The sequence below is a fragment of the Chenopodium album genome, chromosome 10 (assembly GCF_948465745.1).
Source record: "Chenopodium album chromosome 10, dcCheAlbu1.1, whole genome shotgun sequence".
NCBI lineage: Eukaryota > Viridiplantae > Streptophyta > Magnoliopsida > Caryophyllales > Amaranthaceae > Chenopodium > Chenopodium album.
The window spans coordinates 17,576,851-17,582,850 of record NC_137843.1 but is presented as its reverse complement, the minus strand read 5'-3'; positions in this window follow the sequence as shown (position 1 = coordinate 17,582,850).

The following is a 6,000-nucleotide window of genomic DNA, read 5'->3' as shown; positions in this document are numbered from 1 at the left end:
GACAGGTGGTGCATCGGACTTCTGGGCGGCAGTGAGTGAAAACTCGCGTAAAGAGGAAAAGGAAAGAAAGAAAAAGGAAAAAGAAAAGAAAAATAAAGGAAAAAGGAAAATAAAGGAAAAATAAAGAAATAAAATAAAGAGAAGAGAATTTACTAACCTTTTTGTGTGGGAAAAATTTTGGGGATGTATGGGGCATTTATAGGAGAGAGAGTTATAGGGTAAGTAGGAAGATTGGGCCTCATGAAATTAATGGAACAACTAAGTGAATAACAATGGACTAGGCTTTGTTTGTTTGGACATATATTGTAGAATGAAAGTGCATAAAATAATTTGTACCAAAATAATTTTCGACCCAAATTAATAATTTGAAACTTTTGAAATTAAATCCCGAAAAAATACAAATAAATATTATGAATAAAATAAAATTTCATTTATGAAATATTTAAAAATACGGGGGATTACATAAAACTCTTTTTAGGAAATATCCAAATATTACCGCCACCGTGACAACGGCTAAGGCTATTTTTCAAAGTCACACGGTGGAAGTCTAAAACAAAAACCAACTTTCAAAACAAAACTTGAGTTCACAACCTCAAAACAAAAGTAAGATTAAATAATTCACAAGTTGGAACCAATCTAAACATGACCCTTTTAATATCCAACTTAAAATAAACATAACAAAGTTAGTCCATAATCAATAATCCAATAAACAAATAATTCAAAATATAAAACTAGGAAAGCATAACAAGTAACTCTCGACACTCATTCCCATCATGCTCTTCATACTTCAAGTACCTGTCACTTCCCCTTTATTTCAACCCTCTAGTTACCATATAAATGGGGGAAAATTTGCAAATTGCAGCCATTTAAAGTTCGTATTTTGCAAATTGCAGTCATTTTAAAAAAATTGCAACTTGCAGCCCAAAAGTTCGTATAATTTGTAAATTGCAGCCCGATTCAACTTTTTCATCGGTTTACATGTCGAAAAATATTTGGTTAAGGTTTTAGGGGCCATTTAAGCTCTTAAGGGTCCGAATTGAGCTCGGAATTAGCAAAAAAATAACGCAAGTGCCTTGTTTTGCGTAACAAAAATGTATCAATTTGTGGGAAACTGTAAAAATGAGACACTTACGTTATTTTTTTGCTAATTCCGAGCTGAATTCGGTTCCCTAAGGCCTAAAATGACCCCTATAACCTTAACCGGAGATTTTTCAACATGTAAACCGATGAAAAAGTTGAATCGGGCTGCAATTTACAATTTATACGAACTTTTGGGCTGCAATTTGTAATTTTTTTTAAATGGCTGCAATTTGCAAAATACGAACTTTAAATGGCTGCAATTTGCAAATTTTCATATAAATGGGTCATAAAAGGGCCAACCAAAGGAAAGCCAAACACAAACACAAAAGTACGAATCAGCAAAAGCTGAGTACATATGCACCACACTAACATGTATATCCTATCATCATCAATAAAATAATTAAAACATGCTTACATACAATCACAAGTCAACTTACCTTTGACTTATAACTAGCAATATTAGTTATTAAATAATAGCATTGGATTACGCATCGAACGGGTTTCCTTCCTTAAAAATAGCTCATTAAATCAGGGAGCTACCCCAATTGACACCTACTATGTCACACTTGGTGACGGAATTCCAGCGCATAAATAATAAAAGAAAGTACAGCGTCCTTTACCCATGTAGAAGTTATGGTAAAATACAAAACTCCATAACTCCCCTCCATATGTTCATACTCAAGGTATATATGTTCCATGAGTTCTGGTGCGTATCCTCTTACGTGATTTACTAATTTAAAATGTGATGACTCCAACCAATCACTCAAAAATAAACATAACAACATTGTAGGCGTCATTCGAAGTGCGCCTACGTTAAGCATGTGTGAATGTGCTTGGCACTCATAGGAAGTAGGAATTGACGTATACGATTAGGGACAAATAAAGTAGGGAGCCGCCAACAAGTTTTTAAGGAACTTGTAAACCGTTCACGGATCATTAAAGGCAACCACGAATAAAGGGACAACGATAGGCAACAACGATTGACCCATGAAGGTTACAACCCCATTCATAATCCATGAGATTACTAACTTCATATGGTTCGGAATCACGAAGGGAGGATCGGGGATGATGGTACGAAGTGAGTCATGGAGTCACATTCGCCCGTATTGGCCTCTACTTGATTCTTATTGCGAAAAGCATTCCTGTGATCTCAAAGACATACACACAAAATATTTAATTTGCTCCAAACTATTATTATGCTAAATTGGTTGAATATTAATGCACACACATAATTCTAAAATATTTGTGATCACTTAATTAAACAAGATTAAAAAGGAACCTAAATCGGTCATCCAAATTATCTTATTAGGCGTGATATTCAATTACATATTCTCTTTTAACATGCAATATGGTGACCAATAATAACTATAGAATAAACATTAATATTGGAAGCAATTTAACTATAATATCGTTAGTCTAATCAAATAACAATAATAACCCTAATCATGATACTAGCAATATAAAATAAGATAAGTAATTAAATTAATTTACTCACATTTCTCGCGCTCCTTTAAATTGCTATATCATGAATAAATTGTTAGTAACTTCAATAAAATATAAATCAAATTGAAATTAAATTAAATAAAAAGTAGAGTTGATTTGGTACAAACCCTCAGTTAATTCTACCTTTCACGCCTTGGTTTAAGGACAGAACCTCAGGTCAAGTATGGACTCCTTGAAGTGCTTAGGGGAAGTATTATGATGTAATTAGGAATATAGGTTTAAGGCTTAGAGTATGAGAGAGATAGAGAGAAGAGAATGATTTTTGGTGTAGAAGAGAGGAAGAGAGAATGATTTGGTGACCGGCCGAATTGCAGAAAAGAGGGGGGTACTTATAGAGGAAATGAATATTGGGATGCACAGAACCCTAGAGTTGTAGATAAACCCTAATTTGGGCGCCATGACACGGTGTGTCTGCCGTGTCACAGTATCATCTACCGTGGCGTGGCACAAAGTTTTGCCCTAAATACAGCTAAACTGATAAAGCGCGTGAAGAGCTGTACGCGGAGAGTAGGCAGAAAAATCCCGTGTGACGGTATGTCATATGTGTACCGTAACACGGCAAAGGAACCCGCGACACGGCACTGTCCACCGTGGCACGGTATAACACACCGTGTCACGGTGTACAGTTTTCCAGAAATGCGTCCAGGTTCATAAGCGCGTGAAAAAAAATGTGGAAAAGACACGGAAAAGCACCGTGATACGGTGAAAATTACCGTGTCACGGCACCAGGCACCGTGCCATGTCAGATTTAGCCGCGACGCGGCGTTTTAGCTGCTGTGCGATAATTCCAGTTTTTTACGCATTTTTAAAACTATGGTAACTTTTGATCCGTAACTTGGAATAAGGCATATAATATATCATTGGAAATCTTATCAAGTCTAATTTCCAACCCAATTAGAATCAGGTCAAATCATTTGTATATTTTAGGATATGGCCGTTTTAGTGAAAGGGTGTCGGTTTTAGGTCGAGTTTAGTATTTTGCTCATATCTTCTTCGTTTTAAATCGGAATTTGGCTTATGATATATCGTTGGAAATATTATTTCAAAGCCTATCCAACCAAATAATAATTGGATTAAAATTATAGGGCCACAAAATCAGTTTCTCTCGGTTTTGTGATGTGGACACGAAAAATGGAAAGTAAGTTATGGTTTAGGGAAATGAGCTAGGAATTGGATTGGTTTATGAAATGTATTGGGAATGAATATGGATTTAAGCACTCCAAAGGTTATATACTCAACCCGAACAATAATGGTGGTGAAAGGTTGTTCATCATCGGGTTTGGTTTTGGGGAGACATTTTTAAGTGTCTACAAACATCAATACATACTTCCAATTCATTCTTGAATCAATTAGTGAGCACATACTTATTATTTTAATTAAGGTTTCTTGCCTAATTTTGTGCGCAAAATTGCATGATTACTACCTTGGTGCATAAAATACACTAATAAACTTCCTTGATTGACTCAATCTCAACTTACTTGAGCGAGTAAATAAATAAACTAACTCCTTGACTCAACACCAATAATAAATGGGTGAAAATTAAATTCATGAATCATGCTCAATAATTCTAGTTATAGCTTTTTTAAACATACATAAGTCTTGCTTATTAATTTCATGCTTCCTTGATACTTGAAAATAAAACATACTTCCATTTCATATATATTCAACTTGTATCATGCTTCAAACAATACATTCACACGCTTGCATAATAATTCAAGTTCATCCAACATCAATTCTAAGCATATAATCAACCAAACATGCTACCAATTCATCACTTAAATCATAAATTCACAATCTTAACATGATAATACGCATACACAAATATTTTTGTGCACATACGTACCTTGAATATTGCCTAAAATCGGCCACACTCACTGGAAATCACCTAGCTCGAAACTTCCTACAAATAAAAAATACATAACTATAATTAATCCACTATTCTCACAAATTTCGAACAACTATAATACTCTTTAAACCTTACTAATCAACCCAATTTAATGACATAAAAGCCATAAAACCTTTTCTTTAAGTGGGTACTTCAAATCCTTTCAAAAAGACTTGGTTTTCATAACTTAAATAAAATTCCAGCATACTTATTTAATATAAAGCATCACTTTTAGACTAATAAATCACATTTAAATCATTAAAACCTTTTCCCCTTTTAGGGATCATCAAACCCTAACTCAATAATTAAAGAGTAGTGTGTATAATAAAATTACAGCATTAAATTGAGGGCTTTACTCATTAAAAACATGTTTAAACCATGAAATAATCAATAACAACAACCTAACATCAATCTATAACCAATTACATAAAATCTCCAATTTCTAAGGTTCCTAATTTAGGGTTCTTGATTGAATAAAAATCTGAAATTTATATCAATAATTTAACAATATCATAATTCCAAAATCAATACCAAAACATAATTAAAATCATGCTTTTAAAACAATAAAACAATAGAATTCAATTAGGAAGAGAAAGCGAGTTTTTTTTTTTTACTACCAAACCGCAAAAGAGGAGATGGCCGGCGGTGGTGCGTCGGTGGGGGGAAGAAGAGAGGGAGAGAGGTGTGGGAGAGAAGAGAGAAAAAGAAGAGGAAAAAGATGAGAAAATAAGGAGAAAGAGGAGAGAGAAAATAAAGAAAAAACCTTTGAAACTTTTATAAAATCCGGCAATTATGAATCTTGAGTGGAAAAATCTAGAGGTTTTTAGGTATTTATATTCTCCTTTTAAAACAAAAACTCATAATTACAACATTGCAATTATTTAATCCTACTCCCCCTCAACTTTTCATTTGGGCCAACGTATTGGGCCTTTTAAGTTTCCTCAACATCTCAATAAGTTTGTCCACTCATTTAAATACGATTGATCCAATTAAAAATGTTTTTGTTGCCTCAATTCATGATTTATTTAATTTATACACACTTATATTTTATTTAAATAATTAACTTCTTTTTAAAATGAAATGAATCATTTTAATGAATAAAATAAATAATTTATATATATAAAAATATACTCGTAATAAAAATACGGAGTATTATATGTATTTTAGAATTTGTCCTTAATGTTGAGCAGTCAAGGTTATTTAAGCAGGTTGATCAAGTGATCGTAGCTAAATGAGTTCAAGTGTTTCGATTAGTGTTTTTAATAAGTTTGTTGTATAAATAGCCCACTTAGATTCATAGAGTTGTGCACTTGGGATTTTGTAAACCTTAACACTTGATACTCCCTCCGTTTTTTTTTTTTTTTAAAAACGCATCACTTTGATTTTTGCACTATTCACATACCATGGTTGACTTAATTTTTTCACCTTTATAAAATAAATAATTGTTATTATATAATGTATCATTAGATTCGTCATAATGTCTAGTTTCATAATATAATTTTGTTATAATTTTTACTAATTAACAATTAAAG